At 39.7% G+C, this 27,542-nt stretch overlaps 1 protein-coding gene across 2 annotated transcripts in view; it reads left to right on the top strand.

Moving 5' to 3' along the window:
* The window catches only part of KCNB2 (potassium voltage-gated channel subfamily B member 2), a 515,333-nt gene that overhangs the window by 183,400 nt on the left and 304,391 nt on the right, over nucleotides 1–27,542 (top strand). The gene's annotated exons all lie outside the window — the stretch shown is intronic.

Below are 27,542 nucleotides of genomic sequence, written 5' to 3'. Positions count from 1 at the left end.
AAAAAAAAAAAAAAAAAGAAAATGTCAGCAAGAATGTAGAGAAACATGCACAACTGATGGAAATTAAAATGGTACAACCATTCTAAAACCACCATAGCCTCTAACCATTCCACCTTCGGATATATACCCCCAAGGACTGAAAGCAGGGACTCAAACAAGTTTTCACTCCAAAGCTGATAGCCACATTATTTGCAGTATAACCTTTTGGTGGAAAAAAAAAACCCTAATGTTCACTGATGAATGAGTAGATAAGCAAAATATTTTATGTTCATAGAGTGGAATATTATTTAGTCTTTAAAAGTCATGAGGTATGAAATTCTTATAAATGGTATAATATGTGATACTTGAAAGTGTCTAGAGCAAAATTACCCAGACACAGAACAAATACTGAATGAATTATCATATATAAGATACATAGAATAATCAAATTCATAGACAGTAAAGTAGTAGTTACTAGGCCCTTGGGCAAAAGAAAGATGAGGAGTTATTATTTAGTGGTATAGAGTTTTAGTTTGGGCTGATGATAAAGCTCTGGAGTTGGATGGCGGTGAAAGTTTCAGTACAATATGAATCTCTTCATGATAGTGAACTAAAATGGTTAAATGAGTAACTTCTTAAGCTATGTTTTTCCAGAATTAAAAAAAAATGAAAGTAAATAAAATTTTAGTAGCTTAAGTGACATTAGGCATATTCTATGATCAGTCTGTGGGCATTTTCCCCTTAACCTCTGAATTATCCATCTCTGCTGAAAAAAATTATCATGACATTTCATAAAGATAAGATTAAGGCTCTACTCTAGAAAATCAGACACCTGAGTCCAGATTGCAAGTGTACCTCTTACTGCTATAGAGCTATTTAGTTAACCTTTCTTTACCCTTAATTTACTCTTATGTAAATGGTGGTGTCAGTATATATCTTAAAGGGGTTCTAATTTAATTTTAAAGGATTAAACATCTTAAAATTAAAAATGTTATCAATTTTTACTAAGGTTTCAAAATTTCCTTCTTTGGTTTGCCGTACACCACTATATTAACCTCATCAAACATCAAGGACATATCAAGGTTTGCTTGAGTGTAGGAGTATAATGACATAATGAATCTAGTTATTTCCCATTTGCACATTAAGTTCTTGAGGAAATAAACAGTGTGTAGTAATTAGACTTCCCAAACATAGAGTTGATATTAACAACAACATTTGATTATCAAATAAAATTTTAAAATATAATTATGATAAAAGTATAAACATTAATAGAACAATATGAAACTTTCTGGCTTAAAACTTGGGAAACAGAAGATATGCCATTTGTTTTTATAGTCCAAAAAGTGTTGGTATGTGTGAAGTATTTAAAGCATGTTTTGAGGGAAAAGAAAAAAAAGCTAACTTCTGAGAAGGATATTTGTAGATTAGAAATGATGAAAATACAACTATAAGATAGTGCTGGTAACACAAAAGGAAAACAGAAAGATTGATTAGTTGAAAGAATGGCTAGAAAAATATTTGTTGATACTATATAGAGAACTGGAAAAATGTCAAAGAATGAATGAGGATTTCTTTTCTTGTATAAAGTAAAAACAGTGGTATTATATGTGTGTGGGAAATCAAGCATGTTCATAAAACAACCCCAAAGTTACTGCTGTGGTTTTACTTTACTGAAAGGGTTGACTTCTATTTGTTCTTATAGTTTTTCGTTTTCTTTACTTTTGGTGGTATGTAAGCAAGTGACTAATGAGGGCTGCAATATTAGTCAATACATTTCACAAACAAACGATATGAATGAAAAGGATTGTTTTAATCACAGAACAAGGTAGTAGTATATGTAGGTACATGGCACGAGGGGGGGGTGGGTGGTGGAGAGACTTAATAAAAAGTGTTCAAATGTCTTTACCAAGACTTTTTAATCAAAGCTTTTATGTTTATGAGTTTCCTGATGGAAACAATGAACACAATCTTTGCTCAATTTGTTTCAGAGCAATACTGAAGGAAATTGAACAAAATATGCATTAAGAAAAATTCAGTGCCAGTCCCTAGAGAAAGAACAGGCTGACAATATAATAGATGTTTTCCGTTTTCCTGTGTCTAGAATTCTAGGTGGTTGCAGGCCATATATTACCCTTGGTCTTCTCCCACCATTTTCACTGACATTAGTGGAGATTCGTTGTAGAAATTAAGCAATCTGCGGTGTTATTGTTATTTATGGTATGAGATCATTCTGTTTGGTATAAGAGCTCCATTGCCCCTCATTATACTACTCAAGACAAAAAGAATGCTAATAGCAATTACGTGAGTGCACAAGAGTATTAAGCCTTGCAAAAGTGCATTGTTGAAAACATTCTTTTAAAGCAGGGACATTTTCAGTAAAAACATTCCAACTGGATGTAGTGTATTTGTTTATATCACCTATCTCTTCCACCTCCCTGAAATGTGTTTTCATATATGCATGGAGGTGAAAATTGTGAGAAAATGGCAATACTTCTTTTTCTAAGATCTCCATTGCAAAATGAAATACAACTAATTCCTAAATACAAAGAGCTTGAAAAAGCAGTTCATTTAAATCATAAAGTTATTCAGGCCAGTGAGTAATAAGCATTCACCTTAATTCTCATGAGTAATAGAATTGCTGTACCTCTGTTAAGGGGTTATTAAGATCTACTTGAATATTTTTCTCTTCCATAGCATTCTGGAAACACTTGCCTATATTCTTCTGGCTCCAGGAGCCTTTATGTGCATGGCCTATTCTTTTTGTTTCTTGTATTCTTACTATCTTCACTTTTTAAAGTCTTTCCTCAAGTGTCATCTAGAAGAAACTTTTGTGACCTAGTTTTTCCTCATCACTCTCCATCCCTTTGCCTTATTTCATTTTTTAAATTACTGAAATGGTGATTGGAAAATACCATAATGGCTATATAAAAGGTTTATCATGCCTGAGACACCAAAAGTCCCCAGCACCACCATAGGTCAGAGATAAGCAGTGCTCTGCTAAAATAACAAAAAGAAAAAAAAATTACTGGAAGTGTCATGAAGTCAGGCACTTCATTGTATATCATGGTCCCTAAGAACAAATGCTGGGGTGGGGGGTGGTGAGGGCGGGGTCAGGCGCAGCACAGCAGATTAAGCGCACATGGTAGGAAGAGCAAGGACCCTCATAAGGATCCCGCAAGGACCTTCATAAGCTTCACTAGTGGTGAAGCAGTTCTCTTTCTCTTCCCTTCTTTGTCTTCCCTACCTCTCTCGATTTCTCTCTGTCCTATCCAACAACAACGACACAAGAAAGGATAGGAAAGCTATCAGGGGAGGGGATGGGATATGGAGATTTGGTGGTGGGAATTGTACCCCTCTTATCCTATGGTCTTGTCAGTGTTTCCATTTTATAAATATGTAAGTTTTTAAAAAAAATAATAGATCCTGGCACACAAATATGTGGGATGAATTACTCAGTGATCTAGAGTTAACCTGGTAAAACACTACCAATTATAACATGGAATTTTATATTTCATTTAATGCTATGGTATATTTACCTAGTATCATGACATAGTATCATATGCCCCTGTGTGGATTCTTGTTTTTTAATTTTTTATTTACAGAAAGGAAACATAGGGGAGTCAGGCAGTAGCACAGCAGGTTAAGCGTACGTGGCACAAAGCGCAAGGACCGGTTTTAGGATCCCGGTTGAAGCCCCCGGCACCCCACCTGCACGGGAGTCGCTTCACAAGTGGTGAATCAAGTCTGCAGGTGTCTTTCTCTCCCCCTCTCTGTCTTCCCCTCCTCTCTCTATTTCTCTCTGTCCTATCCAACAGCTATGACAACAATAACTACAATAAAACAAGGACAACAAAAGGGAATAAGTAAAAAAAAAATTGTTTTAAATTAAAAAAAGGAAACTTTGACTAAACTATAGGATAAGAGAGGTACAACTCCACACAGTTCCCACCACTAGAACTCTGATTCCCATCTTCTCCCATGATAGCTTTCCCACTCTTTAGCCCTCTGGGAATATGGACCCAAGATCATTGTGGGATGCAGAAGGTTTAAGGTCTGGATTCTGTAATTGCTTCCCTGCTGAACATGGGCATTGACAGGTCCATCCATACTCCCAGCCTGTCTCTCTCTTTCCCTAGTGGGGGAGGGTTCTGGGGAATTGGAGCTCCAGGACACATTGGTGGGGTTGTCTGTCCAGGGAAGTCTGGTTGGCATCATGGTAGCATGTGGAACTTGGTGGCTGAAAAGAGAGTTAGCATACAAAGCCAAACAAATTGTTGACCAATCATGAACCTAAAGGCTGTAATAGTGCAGATGGAGTTGGGGGGGGGGGTTCCATTTTCTACATAGCTACTAGGCATATTTTAGTTATATTCCAAAGCGCCTATGGCTAGACTAGTTTTTGGTGTTTTTTTTTTTTTTTTGTCTTTCTTTTTTTCCCCTGAGCTGATATGCTCAGTGGATCTGATATGCCAGTGGATCCAAGTTATTGTCTGGGGAGATAATGTCATGGTTGGAAAAAGGTCTGTGTGGATTCTTATTGTGATGTCATTTGGATAATAGTCATCTCAACTTTATTTATTTATTTATTTATTTAATTTTATTATAATTTTTTGTTATTATCTAGGATGTATGTTCACTGCCTGGCAGTGGCTTTAACTAGTTAAATATATGTCTTTGGATTAATAACTGCCCAAATAAAATTGATTAATTAGAAATATTTCATGTGTACAGCATTACAATCAGTATCTATGCACACTACATTATAATCACCACCAAAAAGGTATTTTTTCCACCCTTAACCATAAGACTGACTCCTCTTAGCTCTACTCCATCTCTCCTGGTAGCATATATATTATGAGACAGTGTTTTTTTCCTTTAGTCTTGAGCTAAAACCCTGACTCAGATTGCTTCTACTATACCCTTGTTCCACGGAATATTTGCTTTAAGGGATTTGTACTGCACCTTCCTAGTGTGATAGCTACATCATATTTTAGAAAGCGTATTGTGAAATCTCAGTTAAATTAGCAGGGCAGTAAAAGTTAGAACTTCCAAATTTCTAAGAATAGTATGTTCTTTTTACACAGGTATATACAAAACTAGTATAAACTTTGCTCTTTTATTTATTTTTTAAAGGATTCATTTTTCTGATTAAGGGGATAAAGAGATAGATAGATAGATAGATAGATAGATAGATAGATAGATAGATAGATAGATAGATAGATAGATAGATAGGATCAGAACCTGGAGCCTCACATATGCAAGTTCTGTGCTCTGTCCACCAAGAAACCTCCCTGGCTGCACTTTTTAAAAGTTTTTCATTAGTGATTTAATATTCATTTACAAAATTACATGTCAATAGGGATATAATTCCACACTATTCCCACCACCAGTCTTTCCGTCGCAAGCCACAGCAGTTCTCCTAAGGTTGCAGACATGTGTTAACTATCATCTCTACAACTATCTGTCTACGTTTGTACATAATTGCCTCATTGTTCTTCCTCTCTTACCCTCCAAGCCACAAAAATCCCTATTAGTACATCTAAATGTCCCTCCCTTTTTCTTCCTCTCTCTGGGTCATGATGAAGCTGAAGGTGAGAGCACTCCTCCTCCTATCATTTCTCCCTCATCGGGAGTATGGATTAAAATTGTCTTTGGGGTGCAGAAAGTAGGAGTTCTGGCTTCTATAGTTGCTTCTCTGCTGAATATGGGTGTTGGCAGGTCAATCCATATCTTCAGCCTATTTCTATCTTTCCCTAGTGGGGAAAAATAGTAGAATTTTGGAGAGGCAAGATTCCAGGACACATCAGTGAGGTCTTCTGCCCAGAGAAGTCAAGATGGAATCCTGATAACATCTGCAACTTGGTGTCTGGAAGATGTCAGGGCATAAAGTGAGAGAAAACAGTTAATGAATAGGAACTAAAAAGTAGGAACAGAGCAAATGAGAATAGGGATCATAGGGTCAAAGAGAGCTAGGAATACTGTTTTAGGCCTATTTCTAGGGCCCCCAACTATGGTTGTTTTACTTGAGTTTGATAGCTAACATGGAGTTGGATAAAACTGTTGTCTGAGAAAAGGGTTTCAGAGTAGACAAAAGGGCTAGAAAGTTGGATTTAGGCAGAGAGTAGCTTTCATTCTTAAACATTCTATGGATAAAATTAACTATTTGCTCCCATTCACCCAACCTAGGGCATATATATATATTTAGCACCAGAGCCTGTGTAACCCCTGAGTCCCTCTTGGTTTCAGCTCACTGCTCATGGTCACAGCTGGGAATATGGCAAGTTGTAGCCAGTCTTCCTCCAGTGGCAGGGCAGGATACCTGAGCCTCCCTTTGGAAACTGGGACAGTCCCTAACATCACTGTTTTATTGTTAGGGCAAGGTCCTGGGAAAGCCCACAAGAGGGCTTATAATGATATTCCTGATGGAAGTGACCAGTGGTGGTGGAAACAGGGACCATTAGAAGTCTAACCTGATTGCACTTTTCATATTTACTAATGGGACATGTTTTGTTTTTTTTAACATGTTTTAAAGAGCCTTCTTAATCACATTAATAACAATTTTAGAGGTGATCGGGCGGTAGCGCAGCAAGTTAAGTGCACGTGGCGTAAAGCTCAAGGACTGGAGTAAGGATCCCAGTTCAAGCCCCAGCTCCCCACCTGCAGGGAAGTCGCTTGACAAGTGGTGAAGCAGGTTTGCAGGTATCTGTCTTTCTCTCCCCATCTCTGTCTTCCCCTCCTCTTTCCATTTCTCTCTGTCCTATCCAACAATGAACAGCATCAACAACAACAATAATAACCACAACAAGGCTACAACAAGGGCAACAACAGGAAAAAAAAAAAAACAATTCTAGGTAGATCACATCATTTTGCAAGTTCCCCCACCCCCAAAATAATTCTAGTATCAAAGGTAACAATGTATACTCCCAAGGGTCTGGCTCAGAAACCAAAGAAATACACATCAAGTTCAAGTGTGTGTGTGTGTGTGTGTGTGTGTGTGTGTGTGTGTGTGTGTGTGTGTGTGTGTGTTTACCAGAGCACTGCTCAGCTCTGACTTATGGTTTATGTAGGGGGTTGAACCTGGGATTTAGGGACCTCAGGAATGAGAGTTTCTTTGCATAGCCATTATAGTATCTTCCCCCACCCTATGATTCATGTTGCAGTATAAGAAAACATAGACTTTTCCATTCTACTCTACAATAAGCCCAGGGAGTTTTCATGTTTGGATTTAAACTATTATGAAATATTTTAGTTTCACTATTTGCATTTTCCCAAGCCCTCAAAAATAAATTTAAGATGAATCATGTTTGCCCTTTGAGTAGCTCTTGCAACCTGGCATCAGTTTATTTTTTAAAATATTTTATTTATTTATTTAATAGAGACAGAGAAATCTATAGGGAATTCACAGAGAGGATAGAGAGAAAGAGACACTTCCAGCATTGGCTTACCACTTGCAAAGCTTCCCTTTTGCAAGTGGTGACTGGAGGCTTGAACCTGAGTCCTTGCACATTGTAGTATGTACACTCAACTGGGTGCACCACTGCCCTGGCATCAGTTTAAATGCTTAGCAGAGGCTCACTTGCTCTCTGAAGATCAGCGAAACTCACCATCCTTGTTAGACATGGCTCTGGCAGCTCTGAGACTGGTCCAGTGCCTAGGACAACTCTGATCAGGTGGCTGCTTTTGGCAGTAAATAACTTCCTGTCTGATCCAATTCTCATCTCTAAAGGAATGATGCATCACGCTGTAATGGGTCCTGTTTTATTCATCCTGCTCCATCAAGCCAAGATCAATAATGCAGCTAACATCCTGAAAGCACATATTACATCCAAGTTTTGCTGTGGTGTCCACATTATCCCAAAAGTTATCTGAATGATACTATTTAGTAAGATTTTAGTTAGTTCTATTTTGCAAGCCCTGTAATGTAGTTTCAGCTCTTGTGTATTGGAGGTTTACTCAGGTCTGTTGTCAAAGAAATGAAGCCATGGAGGACACCTAGAAGAAGGGCTCACAGATGAAGGACATGGAGGCCTGATTAGGGTTAGGGGATGGAGGATCTCAGTGTAGGAAAAGACGTGGGAAGTTAAGTCACAAAGATAAAGAGGTCAGAGACAGGAGGAGTACCTTGTCTGACCTTCTCATTTGGCTTGATATGACACTCACAAATTTGGGATTTATTAGGTAGAAGCAATCATGTAGGTGAGCATTTGGAAGTTTTTGATCCAAAAAATGACTCAATAAAGCAGCATTTTACTGAGTAGTATTTTATGATTTGGGGGATGAGGTGACATACTCAAATTTATGAACTTGAAATAACAGCATACTAGAAATATTAAAGAGCTTGTTGTTGTTGTTGTTAGGCCAATATCAAGTGCTAATGATGATTGAACCAACATAATTAATTGGTGAGCTTATACGGGCTCTATGTGGGAACAGTGGCCAAAGCAGACTGAGGCTGTCCCATAGTCCAGACACGAGGCAGGAAACCTTTGCACAGTAGAAAGGGGCATTGATTTTGGAGCTGTTTCCTGCCTAGAAGACCTCATCTATAATGTAAGGATGTGACTGAGCTCATAAGGTCATACTGATGACAAATTAGATAAACTGTAACTTCATTTAGCAGTGTCATGCTAGGCCATCAAAAGAGGCAGACAGTGTAGCTTAAACTCTTGGAGCTGACTGACTGATTGACTGCCTGCCTTTAAATTCTGACTTAGCTACTATGTACTAAATGGGTCCTGCTGCACAATCCTTAATATTTGTAAGTCTCACTCCCCCATCCAGAAGATGGAAATCATTGTACAACCTACTCCCAAAGGTACTTGTTAAGACTGAGTAAATCAAACTCCTGATATCTACTCTCTGCAGTATCCCTTCTAACCTTCACTAGTAACATCTAGACAGGGAGCCAGAAAATAAATAAGTAGAGGAAGATACGTATGCCAAAGGTTGAGAAGAACTGATATCTAAATTTATAGGAAAATATGATGTAATATGTAATTCATAGATGACCCTCAAACCAGTTAGATGAATAGAGAAATGGAAATCAGGAAATGGAGAGTTTGACAGGGGAAATGGGATAACTTGGTGATAACTGAAGTAACATTACTTGGCACTAGGAATATTAGAAGAGCTTTTTGTTGTTGTTAGGTCAAAACCAAATTCAAATGAAAAATTTAGTTTTGGGATAGTACAGTTTATTTTTCTTTCGTTTGCCAAGTGTTGGAGTTAGTTAATAGTTTCACCTGGCGCTCCCAGTGCGAAGCTACCAATTGCATTCTCATAGGATTGCATCTGTCTCCAAAGCATGAGCTGGATTGTACATTTGGTATAGTGAAAAATAATATTCCTGTGCTACAAGGAAGGTCAAATTTTTGTAATGTGGGTGCTCAACCAAGTGCTCCAACACTCGGCCCCAGAAAACTCAAAATTTTAACTGAGGAGAAGACCGAGACGAGAACTTAGTGACTTAAGATCCTGATCATTTCATTAGTGCTTTTTGGAAAACCATCTGCATCTAAGAGCTGAGAATCATACTTGGCATGTAAAGTTCTCCCTCCATTCTCTAAGGAGTCTTTTTGTTAGGGTAGTGATTTCTCCTGCTGTGTAGGAGCTTTTTAATTTGATGTTGTCTCCTGGTCTTTGTTCTTCCTTACAATTAAACGTAAGTCACTGAAGATGCCTATAAAACATAAATGGAAAAGAGTTCTACCAATATTTTCCTCTAAGTTTCTAGTCTTCTCAAGTAGATCTATTTGGAGTTTACTTTTGTGTGTGGTGAAATGCAGTAGTTCAGTTTCATTCTTCTGTACTTTTTCACACAATTTTTCCAACACCATCTGTCAAAAAGACTCTCCACTCTCCTTTCTCCATTTAATATTTTGGGCTTTCTTGTCAGAAATGAGATGTTTACAGGTGTAACTCTGAGCTAACATCATCTTCTTCTGGAGATCATTGTGACTAGCTTCTAGCATAACGTTCTTTAGTATGAAGAGACAAGACAAAAGACAAAGAGAAAATGAAAGGATATAAAAAGTATGTATTGGAGAGCAAGAGGAGTCCCTAAAACCTTGCTAATTTACATCAAATTCTAAGAACAACATATTTCTTATTGAGGTAAAGGATAAAATCTGTATGGTAGTGGATGCAAATAGACTTTTGAAAGTGATCAGAATGTCATATATACAGATGTAGAACTATAGTGCTATTCACCTGAAACATATTCAAGCTTTAAAAACCAATCTTACTTCAATAAAAACGGGTTTTTAAAAATGTTTTATTGCCGGGAGTCGGGCTGTAGCACAACGGGTTAAGCGCAGGTGGCGCTAAGCTCAAGGACTGGCGTCAGGATCCCAGTTCAAGGCCCTGGCTCCCCACCTGCAGGCAGGTCCCTTCACAGGCTGTGAAGCAGGTCTGCAGGTGTCTGTCTTTCTCTCCCCCTCTCTGTCTTCCCCTCCTCTCTCCATTTCTCTCTGTCCTATCCAACAACAACGACATCAATAATAACTACAACAATAAAACAACAAGGGCAACAAAAGGGAATAAATAAATAAAATAAAATAATATAAAAAAATAAATTTAAAAAAATTTAGAAAAAAAAAGTTTTATTGCCACCTGATTTATTGCTGGGGCTCAGTGCAGGCACACAAATACACCACTCCTGGTGACAATCACCCTACTTTTTTCCTATTTGTTTTTTATTTGATAAGTGAGAGAGGAATTGCAAGATTATGGGGAAATAGAGAGGAAGAAAGTAAAACAGACACTTGGAGACCTGCTTCACTGCTCACAAAGTGTCCCCTATGCAAGTAGGAAGTGGGACTTGAACCCGAGTTGTGCATGGTAGCATGTGTACTTAATTGGTGTGCTACCACTTGGCCCAATAAAAATGTTTTTAAAAGACTAAGATATTCAAAGTTCACTAATCAAAACAAAATTACATTTGGGGGGCCAGGGAGACAGTGACAGTAGTAGTGCAATCAACTTTAAACTCACATGACATTGCATTTTAAGACATGATAGATGCCTTCCAGAGTGTCTCTACCCTGCCAAATATCTCCTGAAAAGCACACCGGGGCCTAATGTGGGCTGTAGACCAAGGCAACAGAATGCCTTAGGCTTTCCTAAATCATATGTACTAATTACTCTGTTGTACCCTCTGGGGTTTAGGAGTGCTGATGACTAATTTTATCAAGGAATTTCCAGTTGTAATGCTAATATCACTGTGGTTACTGTACTAGCTAAATTTTCATTTATTTATTTTCCCTTTTGTTGCCCTTGTTTAACATTGTTATGGTTATTGATGTCATTGTTGTTGGATTGGACAGAGAGAAATGGAGAGAGGAGGGGAAGACAGAGAGGGGGAGAGAAAGACAGACAACTGTAGACCTGCTTCACTGCCTGTGAAGCAACTCCCCTGCAGGTGGGGTGCTGGGGGGCTCAATCCAGGATCCTTATGCCGGTCCTTGCGCTTTGCACCATGTGCGCTTAACCCACTGCGCTACTGCCCAACTCCCACTAGCTAATTTTAATTCTTGTAAATTCCAGAAATGAAAAAATTCTTACATTTAATTGTGCCTCACATCACTACTGTGTAGTTGACACAGACTCAGGATCTTTCACAACTCGCAGCTGCCCAGCAGTTATCCCTGGGGCTCTGCTCCTTCAAAATTCCACCTCTCCTAGATCATGCTGTTTTGTTTGCTTGTTTAATTTTTAGATTTATTTACTTGTTTATTTCATAAAAGGTGAGAGGCATATAGGGAGAGAGATAAAGAGACAAAGATATAAAGAGACTCCTGAAGCATTGTTCTACCTTTCACGAAGCTTCTCCCTACAATTGAGGACCAGGTGAACTTGAACCTGGGTCCTTGCTCATGGTAACATGTATGCTCTACCAAGTGAACCACCATCTAACCACTGTTTTATGATTTTAGTAAATTGTAAGAGGGAAAAAGACACAAAGAGAGAGAGAGAGAGATAACACAGAGAGAAGGAGAGACACTGTTCACGAGACTTCTTTGCAGATGCACCTATGTGGTTATTGGTGGTTCGAATCCAGATCCTCGCACATAGTATATTGTATGCTCTGTTCGGTGAGCTATCTTCCCAGACCCCAGGCCATATAGGTTCTTAGTCCTAAACTGAGTTCTAATTGTCACTTAGGTAAATTTGACAAAATGCCCTCACTAAGATAAAGTTGTTTGTATACACTGAAAGTTATAACTACCTCATATTTGTTTTGCATCAATAGTGCTAGGTAGAGAGTCAAATGCTAAACATGAGCTAGTTTGATGAAAGAAATTGAATCTTTGTGAACAATAATTCTTCTGATCTAATGAAAAAAAAACACATTTCATAATACAAGAAAATATGAAGTAAACATTAGGAGCATGAAGAGACAAATATTTCAAGTAGTCTGTTATCATCATGAACAATGACAGCTCTGTTCATAAGCTTTTCCTGTTACTTTTTTTTTAAGATTTAAAAAAATATTTATTTATTTATGCCCTTTTGTTGCCCTTATTGTTTTTTTGTTGTAGTTATTATTGTTGTTGTCATTGTTGGATAGGACAGAGAGAAATGGAGAGAGGAGGGGAAGACAGAGAGGGGGAGAGAAAGACAGACACCTGCAGACCTGCTTCACCGCCTGTGAAGCGACTCCCCTACAGGTGGGGAGCCGGGGGCTCGAACCGGGATCCTTATGCCGGTCCTTGCACTTTGCGCCACCTGTGCTTAACCCGCTGCGCTACCACCCGACTCCCTTCCTGTTACTTTTGACACATTTTTTCCTGTTACCTCACAAGGATTTTGACTATTCATATATGTCAGCAATGTCTGATTAATTCAATAAACAACTGTTGTTATCTGGACACTATTCTAGGACCAAATAGAAAGAGGAATAAAACAATAAAGTTGACTGTTTATCTTTCCATTATCATTTTTGGGCGTGTTCTTCTTCTTCTAGCATTTGCCCTTCTTCCGTAACCAGTCAACAGCGTCAGGTTTGAGCCTGATGTAAAGTTTCGAGGCCTCCTTTGAATCTGGAGAGGGGGCAGTCGTTGACTATGTGGGTCATAGTCTGTCTGTAGCCGCAGGGGCAGTTCAGGTCGTCTCTGGCTCCCCAGCAATGGAACATAGCGGCGCACCGGCCATGGCCTGTTCGATAGCGATTGAGGAGGGCCCAATCATAACGTGCTAGGTCAAAGCCGGGTTGATGCTTGCAGGGGTCTATGACGAGGTGTTTGTTCTTTACCTCAGCTGACTGCCAACTCTGTTTCCAAGAGTCTGGAACAGAGAAGTTCAGTGTAGGCGTAGGGGACCAGATTGGGTGACGAGACATCAAGCGTTGGACAGGGTGGGCGAAGATATCTGCGTATATTGGCAGGTCCGGTCGAGCGTAGACGTGGAAATGAACTTAGATGATGCCGCATCCCGACGAATATCTGGCGGGGCGATGTTGCTAAGAACTGGCAGCCATGGAACCGGGGTGGAACGGATGGTTCCAGAAATGATCCTCATGGAGGAATATAATTTGGAATCGACCAAGTGGACATGGGGGCTACGGAACCATCCTGTGGCACAGTATTCTGCAGTGGAATAGCATAATGCCAGAGATGATGATCGTAGTGTGGAAGCGCTCGCGCCCCATGAGGAGCTGGCCAATCTTGCAATGATGTTATTCCTCGCGCCCACCTTTGCTGCAGTTTTTATGAGATGTTCGTGAAATGACAGAGTGCGATTGAGAGTAACGCCAAGATAGACTGGCTGGGCTTCATGCCGGATTCTCGTATCGCCAAGCTGCACATTAAGCTCACGCGAGGCCGAGGCATGGTGTAGATGGAAAACAGATGATACCGTTTTTGCAGTGCTAGGGATTAGTTGCCATTTTTTACAGTAATCAGATATCAGAGACATGTCTTTCGTGAGTGTTTCCTCGAGGATGTCAAACTTGGATGCCTGAGTTGCACAGCAGATGTCATCGGCGTAGATGAACTTCCTTGAAGAAGTTTCTGGAAGGTCATTGATGTAAATATTAAATAGCGTAGGAGCCAGAACAGAGCCCTGGGGGAGGCCACTTGAGACAAGTCTCCATCTGCTAGACTTGTCACCCAGATGCACCCAGAATCTTCTGTTTTGGAGAAGAAACGATATAGTGTTGGCCACCCATGGAGGCAGGCATCTTGAGATCTTGACTAGGAGACCACGGTGCCAGACCATGTCATAGGCTGCTGTGAGATCAACAAAGACAGCAACCGTCTTTAAATTCTTCTGGAATCCATTTTTGGGTGTGTATGGAGAATTGAAGACTACTTGGTAAACACAGGATCGAAGAGAAACTAATTTTAGGCATACAGAAAATGAGAATAGGAGCCATGCAGTGGCGCACTCAGCTAAGTGCACATAGTACTAAACACAAGGATCCATGTAAGGGTCTGGGTTTGAGCCCCCGCTCCCCACCTGCAGGAGGGATACTTCACAAGCTGTGGACCAGGTCTACAGGTCTCTATCTTCCTCTCTCTCTCCCTGTTTCCCCCTCATCGCTCAATTTTTCTCTGTCCCATCCAATAAAATTGAAAAAATAGCCACCAGGAGCAGTGGATTAGTAATGCAGGCATCAAGCCCAAAGATGGCCCTGGAGGCAAAAGCAAAAGAGAGAGAGAATGAGAGAGAGAGAGAGAGAAAGAGAGAGAGAGAGGAATAAATATAGGAAAAATCCCTCAATATAGATAGAAGAGTAATGAGTAGCCCCATCATGGCATTGCTACCCAAGTGAATCAGCTTCACCTCTTATTTATTTGTAGCCATTCAAATTTTGAGAAGAGTTTGGACGGGCCTTGCTTAGGTCAGGAGTCTATTCTCTGGGCAGGAAGGGCTTCAGATTTTGACTGACAGATCCCCCATTGGGGCCCAAGTAACTAAAGTTCTGCTAATGCAAGAACAGAGAACAATCACTGCACAGGCGGGAGTGGGGGTGGTGGTGCAATTCATCATACGATGTGAGACACATTTTATTGGAAATATGGACAGATTGCTAAAGAAGCAGAGACGGGGTAGTTTAGAGAAAAAGAACAGCAACGTTATGACTTGACAGATCTGACAAGGTCTAAATGACAAAGAACGTCATATGGCATATTTGTGAGTTGCATATTATCCAAGAGCATTACTTAAAAGCTGTGGCAAGGGCCTTAGAAATAGCTCATTTGGATAATATGCTGCTTTACCAAAAAGCATAATCCAGGTTTGAACACAGCTCCTAGCATATTAAAGGAACCCTAGGTGCTATGGTCTTGGTCTCTCTCTCTCTCTCTCTCTCTCTCTCCATCTCTTTAAAAATAAAATCCAGGGGTCGGGCAGTGGCGCAGTGGGTTAAGCGCATGTGGTGCAAGGTGCAGAGACCGGTGTAAGGATCCCGGTTTGAGCCCCCGGCTCCCCACCTGCAGGGGAGTCGCTTCACAGGCGGTGAAGCAGGTCTGCAGGTGTCTGTCTCTCCCCCTCTCTGTCTTCCCCTCCTCTCTCCATTTCTCTCTGTCCTATCCAACAACGAATAACATCAACAATGGCAATAATAATAACCACAATGAGGCTACAACAACAAGGGCAACAAAAGGGGGAAAATAAAAAAATAAAAAAATAAAATCCATGGCAAATCCTTGCCTAAGAGCATCATCAGTGTTTTTAGAAAGGTAGAGACTTTAGAGACAAGTGGATATAAAGGAATTCATGACTGACTGATCACAAGACTTGAAGAAGAGGTAGGATTCAGGGTGGTATTGATGTTTCTGCATTTACCTGGGTAAGTGTTCAGTGAGAAAGGGAATGAAGTAAGATGCTACACTTTTGATACTTTGGCATGATCAATCCCTGGGACATCCAACTGGAGTGCACCCAAGAGACTGTGGTATAGAAAGATTTAGAGACCAGCTAAGTGGGCAGTGATGGAGAGTCAGCAATCTGCAGAACATGTAGGTGGTAATTGAGGCCCTTCATGCTGACAAGATTTCCTAGGGAGACAATGAAAGAGGCAAATTAAGATCCCTATGAATCACAATAACTAAGAGACAGGAGGACAAAAGGAATGTCATCTGTCCCTGACTGACCCCTGCCTACTCTCAAACTAAAGGTTAGATTCAGTAAATCTGTAGAAATATAAGTAAACTCTTTTTTTTCTACAAAAAAGAACTTATCCCTAGTATAGTAGTGTCTAGTATAACGAGGAACATTTGAATATATGAAATTTAGAAAGAATATTTCTGGGGAGTTGGGCAGTAAGGCTGCAGGTTAAGCACATATGGCGCAAAGCGCAAGGACCGGCATAAGGATCCTGGTTCAAGCCCCCCATCCCCCACCTGCAGGGAAGTCGCTTCACAAGTGGTGCAGCAGGTCTGTAAGTGTCTATCTTTCTCTCTCCCTCTCTGTCTTCCCCTCCTCTCTCCATTTCTCTCTGTCCTATCCAACCAACAACGATGACGACAATAGCCACAACAATGATAAAAGAGCAAGGGCAACAAAAGAGAATAAGTAAAAAAAATTAAGAAAAAAAGAAAGAATATTTCTTCAGTGACCAATAGCTGAAAACAATCATCACTAGAATACCTAGAATTTTAAGAACTGGACTGGCAGAGTTGTGTTTAGAGTGTGTGACTGAAGAGTCATTGAGGGCATTTCTGAGGCATGTATTTCTACAATGAAACAGTTACACAAATATATTATTTTATTTTATGAGATCCACTGTACATAATTTAAATATCACCTTTATTATGATTGTATTCTATGAATGAACACAGTCACCTTTGTTCCTTTATACACTGAATCCTTTATTGTAACTAATGTCAAAACAAATTCAGAAGGTTTCAAGGCAATGAAAAAAATTACAGTATCACTAAGGTCAAGGAAGGTGAGAAACATTTCTCAGAAGTATGACAGAAATCCACTACTATTCTAAAGTACATATGTTGGAATCAATGCAAAACACGCCCTTTTTCAAATAAGAAAGAAATGTCTTCTGATCTAGACCCTACTGTGATATGCCATACTGATATAGATATATATCTATATCAGTATGGCATATCATATATATATGTATATATATATCAGTATCTATATATATATCAGGAAAAATTATTTAAGATTGTGAAACTTCACTCTAATGACTAACACACCATATTCTTAGTATTTTTTTATTATGGTATTTTTTTTTTTTACAAACTCGTCTTCTAAATTCTAAAAGCAATATATACACAGTACACATATGTAACAACTGGAAGAATTTGTTTTCTTTTGTCTTGTCTTGTGTTGTTTTTGTAATTGACAAGACTTCTTACTCCAGACAAACTTTTTAAGATAGAGAGACAGAGGCAGAAAGGGAAAAACACCACAGCATGAAAAATTCCACCAATTCAGTGGAGGCCCAGAATCTAGCCTGAGCTTAGTGCTTGGTAAAACATAACATTTAAAAATAAAAATAAAAAAATAAGTCAAGAGGACAGAAGTCACAAAGGGCCCATTCTATACAATACCTCCACTTTTTTAAAAACTTCATGTATTTGGTAGAGACATGGAGAAATTGAAGGGAGAAAGAGACATAAAGGGAAACTGTTCAGGTGAGCTATTTTCCTGGCCTTGGACTAGAGAAGTTTTTTAATGAAGTGATTAGTAGGTCCTGATTTGGGTTTCTGCAATGTGTTATATCTTATCATAGAAAAAGGAGTCCCCATTCCCACCTGCAGGGGGAAGCTTAGACAGCAGTGAAGCAGTTCTGCAGGTGTCTGTCTTTCTCTCTCCCTCTCTATCTCTCCATCCCTTCTTCCCATGTGTGCTTAACCCGCTGTGCTACCACCTGGCCCCTCCATCTTTTCTCAATGTCTTTCTGTCCTATCAAATAAAAATAGAAAGAAAAAAAATGGGTGCTCAGAGTAGTGGATTCACAGTGCAGGAAACAAGCCCCAGTGACAACCTTGATAGAAAAAAAAAAAAAAAAAAAACAAGGAAAAAGAAAATGGAGGCATTGGAGCACAGATATTTGGGTGCATGCACATGCTATGCACAAAAGCCCAGGTTCAAGCCCCCCAGTCCCTACCAGCAAAGGGGAAGTGTCACAAGTGATAAAGTAGAGCTGCAGTTGTTTCTTTCTATTTCCCTTTCTGTCTCTTTCTCCCCTCAATTTCTCCATGTCTCTACCAAATAAATAAAGTTAAAAAAAAAAGTGGAGGTATTGTATAGAATGGGCCCTTTGTGACTCCTGTCCTCTTAAATTATTATTTTATTTTTATTTTTAAATGTTATTTTTAATTTTTTTTCCTTTTTGTTGCCCTTGTTGTTTATTGTCATTGTTGTTATTGCTGTCGTTGTTGTTGGATGGGACAGAGAAATGGAGAGAGGAAGGGAAGACAGAGAGGGGGAGAGAAAGACAGACACCTGCAGACCTGCTTCACCGCCTGTGAAGTGACCCCCCCACCCCAGCAGGTGGGGAGCTGGGGGCTGGAACCGGGATCCTTATGCCGGTCCTTGCACTTTGTGCCATGTGCGCTTAATCCCCTTCACTAACACCCAGCTCCCATCCTCTTCAGAGTAGTATAGCACCTACTCTGATGCTAAGAAATCCATGTGACCGTGGAGCACCAATGAAAATATAAGCATCAAAGAAGATAACCCAGAAGGAAAATTGTTCAAGCTGACATCTAAAGATGAGTGGCAGAGGAGTCAGAGAGAGTGGATGATCTGAGGTGAGGGGGCGAAGCTCAGGGGCAGAGCATTTGACTGCAATCAAGAAAGTAGATGATCCAAATGCCAGAAGTAGGGTACCTGGGCACATTTGTGGAAATGATTTAAGAATGAAAATTACAGTACAAGAACAATGCCAGGTTTTTTCAAGACCTTGCCCTCTCACCCAGATGGACTGGGTAGTATGAAACTGTTGTGTTATAGCATTTTCCTCAAATGTCCTTATAGTCTTACAAACATTTGAATGGGATTTCCAGATATTTTTTTGTCTATTTTTGAAGATTAAGACCTAAGAAACATGAAAAAGAATAACAATTCAATTTATGTGGCAGTAAATTGGTATTGGAAAAATATCAGTAAATAAATTACCTTGGCAGCATAGTAAGCGACCTAAGAACAGACTTAATCTTTTTTTTTTAATTTTATTTATTCCCTTTTGTTGCCCTTGTTGTTTTATTGTTGTAGTTATCATTGTTGTTGTCGTTGTTGGATAGGACAGAGAGAAATGGAGAGAGGAGGGGAAGACAGAGAGGAGGAGAGAAAGATAGACACCTGCAGACCTGCTTCACCGCCTGTGAAGCGACGCCCCTGCAGGTGGGGAGCCCGGGTTTGAACCGGGATCCTTATGCCGGTCCTTGTGCTTTGCGCCACCTGCGCTTAACCTGCTGCGTTACAGCCCAGAACAGACTTAATCTTTAGCAACATACATCAATGAATGACCTCAAAGAAATTGTTTCTTGTCACTGGGTGATACAGTAGTTTTCTGAAGCTGAAAATTATTGTTTACCCCATGATAGAATTACACATCCTTAGAGATTTTGTTTAGAAACAGAACTTGAGTCACTGAACTCAGAGATTAAGTCCCTATCAGATTTACCCAATATTTAAAATTAAATGTATGTCTTAAATAGCTATTTTAAATTATCTTACTCTCCAGAACAATGGTCTTCTTCCCAGTTTGACAGCATAGAATAACAAGGATGAGATATCTGTGAGATTCCTATGAAGTTCTCTGGAGAATCTCACTCATGTGAGTGCTCGCTCACCTGATAGCACCAATTATCTAGGAAGTTATGTGTGAAGTCACTTGGGAACCATGGAGAATAATAATAAAAAGCACAGAAATTGGTTGATGTCTTTGTAAATCTTTGAAGTGAATGAATGTGATTCAATTCACTCTTTGATACTGATGTTCCTTGAAAGTAACATAGTGGGATATCTGCTCCTGAAAACAAAGCAGTTCTTACAACTGATTCATCAGTGTGTGCTTTTTTTCTTTATTACTTATAAAATGCAAACATTGACAAGACTATAGGATAAGAAGGGCACAACTCCACACAATTCCCACCACCAGAACTATGTATCCAATCCCCTCCCTTGAAAGCTTTCCCATTCTTTATCCCTCTGGGAGTATGGATCCAGAGTCATTATGAGGTGCAAAAGGTGGAAGGTCTGGCATCTTTAATTGCTTCACCACTAAACATGGGCATTAGAAGGTCAATCCATACTTCCAGCCTCTCTCTTTCCCTAATAAGGTGGCATCTGGGGAGGTAGGGCTCCAGGACACATTGGTGGGGTCGTCTTCCCAGCAAAGTCAGGTTGGCATCATGATAATGTCTAGAACATGGTAGCTACAAAAGAGTTAAGATAGAAAGCAGAACAAATTGTCAACTAATCATGAACCTAAACACTGGAATATTGCAGATGAAGATTTGGGGTCTTCATTTTTAATAAAGCTAGTAGGTCTATTTTAGGTATGTTCCAAGGGGCCCATGACCCAAATAGTTTTTGCCTGTGCCTGACATCAAATATGCAGGTGACCTAAGCTATTGTCTGAGGCGGGGATGGTGTCATTGTTGGAAAAAGGACCAGAAAGCTGGATCAGAGAAGAGAGTAGCTCACAAATATGGGAAAATGTTGTTTTTGCCGGGCTGGCTTCACGGGCAGGTAACAGACGACCAGGGACTCATGGTCGAGCTGTACGCAGTATCTCTTTATTCATGCAGGACGCAGCGCAATCTATACCAAGCTAAGCTAAACTAAACTAAAAACTACAAACAATCTTGTCCTTATAAATATACTAGCCCAGTAGGGTGGAAACAAGATGCGACGCAGAGAGGGTGGAGAGAAAAGTGACTGGTGAAAATCAGGGTATGCCAAGGAGAGGGGGCGGAGCAGGCGAGAATTCTATCACTGAACTACCAATGCCCCGGAGGGAGGGTGGTGCTTGTTAATAGAGGTTATGTAAATAAATACAGTGTTATGTAAATAGCAGGGGGGATTAAACCAAATGAAACAGAAGGGGTTTTTTAAAGCATACCAACAGGAAAAGTATGTAAATATTGTTAATTTTAAACCCCATTGATTTGATCTGGGGCCCATAGTCAGCACAGGAGCCTATGTAACCTTTGCATCCCTGTACATCTGAGCTCACATCCTGTGATCACGGCTAGGATTATTCCAGGCTGTTCCAGTTTCAGGACCCAGCATCCTCAGGTGATATGCAGAGTATGCTATCAACTTCCCTTTGGAGGATGGAACACTCCCCACCCTTATTGATCCACATTGAGGTCCAGGTCCTGTAGGCACCCACGGAGGTTCCTGATGGAGCTGACTAGTGGCAGTGATAAGAGGGATCTGTTAGAAGTCTAGGCCATCATGTTTGTGTGGGAATCCCAGGACTCCCTGTCTAGCGACCCACGTCATGGGGTGTCCTGGTAGTGACTAAAGAGTGTGCTTTTATGACATTTTCTCTTGACTTTTCTAGCACTTTTTCAAACATTAGAGTTTTTTCTCTCAGCTCTTATTTGTCACCAACCAATGTGCAGCATAGAATGTTCCCAGTGTGACTATGAACTGCGAGTTCAGACTGACAAAGAATCAGAGGTTACACAGGCTCCTGTGCTAAATGTTAATATATGTGGTTCTTGAGTGAGATCCATGGGGTAAATAGTTATTTGTATTCAATTTCTTTAAGTTTAGGAGCTACTCTTTGCCCTATTCAGCTTTTTAGCTCTCTTCACAACTCTGACTAACTCTATTATCAACTCTACATCTTCTCAATGTTTGCAGTCCACCTGCATATTAGCTAGCAAGCTTAGGCAAAAATTACTAAAGTCACGGGCCCCTAGAAACATACCTAAAGTAGACTTCCTAGCTTCTGTCCACCCTAATATCTTTATTCTCATCTGCACTATTACTAATTTTTGGTTCCTACTTATTGTTCAATTTATTCTATTGTCTTGCTTTGTATCTTGCCACCTTCATCCATGAAGTTGCAGATGCTACTAAGATTCCATCTTGACTTCCCTGAGCAGTCAACCACACCAGTCTGTCCTGGAGCCTTACCTCTCTAGAGCCCTACCCTTCTAGGGAAAGATAGGAACAGACTGGCGCTAGGGATTGACCTGCCAGTGTTCATGTCCAGTGGAGAATCAACTACAGAAGCAAGAACTTCAACCTTCTGTACCCCCAAAGAATTCTGGTCCATATACCCAGAGGGGGAGCAATGTTAGGGGAAGATGACTAGAAGGCTCTGAACTCTAATTCCATCAAGACCCCAAGACCTACAGAGAGAAGGAAAAAAAAAAAGACATTTGGAAATAGCAATAGATGTAGGTGGGACATAGAAAAGAAGGGGAAGCAGGACCATGGAAAAAGTGGGCAAATATAGATTGATTGTTAGATAGATAGATAGATAGATAGATAGACAGACAGCTATAAAAAAAATAATCAACCCATATCTGTGATCTTAGGAGAACTAATGCAGCTTCCAACAGAAAGAATGGGGACACAGAACTATGGTGGTGGGAATGGTATGGAATTATTCTCCCATTGTCTCATAATTTTGTAAATCAATAGTAAACCACTAATTAGAAAAAAAAGAAATTCTAGACAATATAACAATAACACCAAAATTTCCTGAGTAAAACTTAATTTTATTTTGTGTATATGTCATGTTTTTGTTTGTTTGTTTTCAAGTTGGACCTGCCATCTTTTGGTCCCAGTAAGTGATGATAAAACTGTTTAAGGAGTTTTTATTTGCCATTTTCAGCATTTGAACTGCCTAAGAGTGATCATGTAATTTTTCTCTATATGTCAGGTACTGTGCCAGTGGAACTCATTCAATGTAAGATAGTTGTAATAAAATTACAAAAGAAAATAACCATCGAAGTGTTAGTCCATTAAGCCAAAGGTAGAAATACACATTGTACCAAATCATCTAAAAGCTTGCTGATTCTTTCAAGCTAAAATTTTATTTCAATAATTCCCTTCGATTTTTCTATATAAACCAGCCTCTTCCAGAAGGTTGTAATAGCCTTAGAACGTCCTTATTCACATCCTTTCACTTGAGTATCCTTCAGATATATGATACCTTCATATCCCATGTCAGGGAGGCCCAGAAGTGGTCTGCCTTGGGCAGGTGGCGCACCTGGTTGAGTGCACATGTTATGGGGTGCAAGGACCCAGGTCATTGTTGCTGGATAGGTCAGAGAGAAATAGAGAGAGGAGGGGAAGACAGAGAGGGGGAGAGAAAGATAGACACCTGCAGACCTGCTTCACTGCCCTTGAAGCGACTCCCCTGCAGGTGGGGAGCCAGGGGCTCGAACCGGGATCCTTATGGTGGTCCTTGCGCTTTGCACCACATGCGCTTAACCCACTGCGCTACCGCCCAACTCCCGAAATGATTAGAATTCTATTATTTTCTGCTTTGGTGCCATCTAAAAAGAGTTGTTTTGGTTTAACATAGTGACTATGAAAAAGACTTGCATGCTTGAGATGCCTGTCAATCTCTAGCACTGCCATAAACCGGAGCTAAGCAGTTCTCTGGTTAAAATAAATTCAAATGAATAAGAAATAAAATGAGTTAGATATCAGCAGTCTGTAATGAGTTAAATATAGAAAGGAAGACTGGGCATTGGTATATAACAAGTCTACTGAATCTCACTTAAAATTATGAGTTTAAGAATTTGTGGGTTTTTTTATATCTTTAGTTTTATGTTCATGTTAATATTGATTGATTTTTATTACATTTAAAAAATAAGTCAATCTTGGGGATCGGAGCAGAGAGTGGAACACTTGGTTGAGAGCATACATTAAAGTATACAAGGGCCCAGTTTCAAGCCCTCATTCCCTATGCAGTGAGGAATTTTCACAAGTGATGAAACAGGTCTGCAGGTGTCTCTCTTTCTCCCTTTATATCTCCCCCTCCCTCTCAATTTATCTCTTTATATCTACCCAATAAATAAATAAAATAGTAAAAATAAAAAGTTTAAGAATAGAGAGGTTATTCAGTGGGTAGAACTTTGCAAGTGTGTGTGTGTGTGTGTGTGTGTGTGTGTGTATGTGTGTGTGTGTATCCTTGGCACTGCCTGTGAAAGAATAGTTGTCTTCTCTTTCTCCTGGTCACTTGTGTTCTCTCCCATAAAATTAACAATTAAAAATTTTGTTTTAAAGAAACACTATCCTATCCTAGTAACATCTTGTTGGTGAGAGAAGAAAGGGGCAGGTCTCCAAGTTTTCATATAGTGATATGGTTTGTTATTATTTGTGAGTTCTTCACCCTCAGAGATCTATATCTTCTGTCTAACCTGTTAACTTCCGTGGACTGTATTTTTTAAAATATATTTTTAATTTTTAAAAATTATTTATTTTCCCTTTTGTTGCCCTTGTTGTTTTATTGTTGTTGTAGTTATTATTGTTGTTATTGATGTTGTCGTTGTTAGGACAGAGGGAAATGGAGAGAGGAGGGGAAGATAGAGAGGGGGAGAGAAAGACACCTGCAGATCTGCTTCACTGCCCATGAAGTGACCTCACTGCATGTGGAGAGCTGGGTGCTCAAATTGGGTCCTTAATGCTGTCCTTGCACTTCACGCCATGTGCACTTAACCCACTGCACTACCTCCCAACTCCCTAATTCTTTTTAAAAATTTTTAAAAAATATTTATTTATTCCCTTTTGCTGCCCTTGTTTTATTGTTGTTGCTATTATTAATGTTGTTGTTGTTGTTGGACCTAATTCTTTTTTTTTAAACTTTATTTATTATCGGATAGAGACAGAGAGAAATTGAGGGGAAGGGGAGATAGAGATGGAGAGAGACAGAGATATACCTGCAGCCCTGCTTCACCACTCATGAAGCTTTTCCTCCTGCAGGTGGGGACCAGGGGCTTGAACCCGGGTCCTTGTGCACTGTAGTGTGTGCACTTAACCAGATGCACCACCGCCCTGCCCCCTTCTTCCCCCTCCCTCCCCCTCCCTCCCCCCATGGACTGTATTTTTAGACAACATGTCATTTAGATCTTTAATGCCATGCTTATACCTACTGATATACTCCCTATGAGTACATGTCATCTCATTCAACATATAAATCTCACAAATTGTATGACAGTTTTGTTTTATTTCAAAACTATATACCCTATCCAGTTTTTCTTTAAATTTTGGAATTACTACAATAAGTATTGTATTAGATACTAAATTATAAAATATTGAAATCTGTTTATATTTGGGATTATTTTTATTCTGTTTATATTTTGGATTATTTTTATTATTTTTATTTTTATTATTTATTTTTATTTATTATTTTTATTATTTTTATTTTATTATTATTAAGAAACTAGGTCTATGAAAAATACTATATCTAATAGTACTGCTTGCAGTCTATCTCAGAGTTTTGCTTTATTTCTTTCCATATTTATTCATCTATTATTAGTGGTGAAATTATGTAACTTGCTTTTGATAATGAAAAAGTAGAATTTGGGACCGGGTGGTGGTGCATCTTGTTGAGCACACATGTGACAATATGCAAGGGCCCAGGTTCAAGCCCCCAGTCCCCACCTGCAGGAGGAAAGCTTTGCGAGTGGTGAAGCAAGATTGCAGGTGTCTCTCTGTTTCTCCCTCTCTATCACCCCCTTCACTTTAGATTTCTGGCTGTCTCTATCTAATAAATAAAATAAAGATAGTAAAAAAAAATTTTAAAGGAGAATGTTATAATTATTGTAATATTATGATAGCATCATTGCTGACAGCTCTGCTTTAGGCTTTAGGCTCTGCTTTAGCTGTCTTGTCTCATGTGAACAAATGAAGAGTGATGAAGTACTTTTTGTACTATGAGATCCTTCCCTTTGTGGCTGCCTAGGTTTCCATTATAGTACACCCTTGAGAAGCCTCCCTGTATTTACTTAGAAAGGCCATCTACCCCAGCACTTTCCTTTCTTTCTCGTTTTACCCCAGCATTTTCCTTTCTGATTTCTGCTTATTCTCTGCATGTAGTGGGGATCAGTCCTTCTGAATCTGGGTAGTCTTTCACAAGCACGCGTGTGCGGGTGCACACGCGTGCACATACGCACACACACACACACACACACACAGTTGCTTATTCTAAGACCCATTGTGATGTCTGAAAGTACATTTGCTTTTGTGAAATTTGTATTTCCTGTGCCATTGTATGGGTTTCTGGAACTTGTTGAGAGACTGTGTCACACAAAAAAATGTAAGTATAAATCCTACTGTCAACTCACAAGTCCATGAAGTCCATTCCCATACCACAGCCAAAGAGAGCTGTGATCTAAAAAACAAAAAACAAACAAAAAAAAAACCCCAGTAACTCCTTGTAAAAAAAAAAAAAAGTCACTCATTCTGCCTCTGACTGGACCCATGTTCAGAAATATATAGGTTAATAGAAAGTAGGTGAGGAGGAGGGTATCTAAGTATAAGTAGACACCATTAGGAACTCTTAGGTCCTTCTACTTGCTTGCTGCATATATGGGCTCTCTGCAGGCTATTGTGCACTTTTGCTTTCAGGTATATATTTTTCCTTAATTTACATGGGAACATATGCCCTATCTCATGGGACCTGCTCTATATCTAGGTTTTGGGACTTTGTTAGGAGGTGAACCACCTGAAATGGAATTAGAGAATCCTATGAAAGGAAAGGTCTCACCTGAGTAATGAGGCTGAGGGGTTGATATTCCACACCTGATGTTTCTGGACACAGTCTGGAGTGAAGCATGCTGAGGTGTTACTGGTTGCACTGAATAGGCTGGGGTCAGCAGTTGCAATATCATTTGGTATGAATTGAGATAAGCATGCAAGAAAGTGAGCGCCACCTTAAGGTTTCAGGACTGGGGGAAATAGAGGTATTATAGAGGAATTGGGAGGTTCCTACTGTCATAGGGTTTAAGAAGGCAATAGATAGATCCTCACTCACTGAAAAGCTAACCTTATCAAAGTAAGGACTGCAAAAACTGAATAAGGGCAAGTGACTGGCATACTTTAACGATGACTCTTTAGTCACTATCAGGACACCCATTCAGCTGCGGCCCTATTCGAGGAGTCCTGAGATTCCCAAACAGACATTATGTGCCTAGAACTGGAATAAATCCCTCTCTTCATTGTTACTGGTCATCTCTATCAGGAACAACACAATAGACTCCTTTGTGGGCCCCCATAGGTACCTTTCTCTCAACATAGATGAACAACAGTAGAGAATTATCTTCCTCTGAAGGGAGGCTGGACAACATACTCTATACTACACCTGAGGAAGATGGGTCCTGAAATTGGGGCAGCTTGTAAAGTTCCTACTCATTACCACAGAATGTGAGCTAAGATCTATAGGGATGCAGAGGTCACATAGGCTCCTAAGCTGAGTATGGGGCCTAGATCAGATCAAATCAATGGAGTTTACAGTCAACAATATTTATACACCTTTCCCATATTTGGGAGCTACTCTTTTCCCTGAACCAGCTTTCTGGTCCTTTTTCCAGACATGACAACATCTCCCCAGACAATAACTTGGGTCTATCTGCATATCAGATGTCAGGCTTAGAAAAACAAACAAACAAACA

Source organism: Erinaceus europaeus, chromosome 1 (assembly GCF_950295315.1).
Source record: "Erinaceus europaeus chromosome 1, mEriEur2.1, whole genome shotgun sequence".
Lineage (NCBI taxonomy): Eukaryota > Metazoa > Chordata > Mammalia > Eulipotyphla > Erinaceidae > Erinaceus > Erinaceus europaeus.
This window is presented reverse-complemented; position numbering and strand designations above follow the sequence as displayed.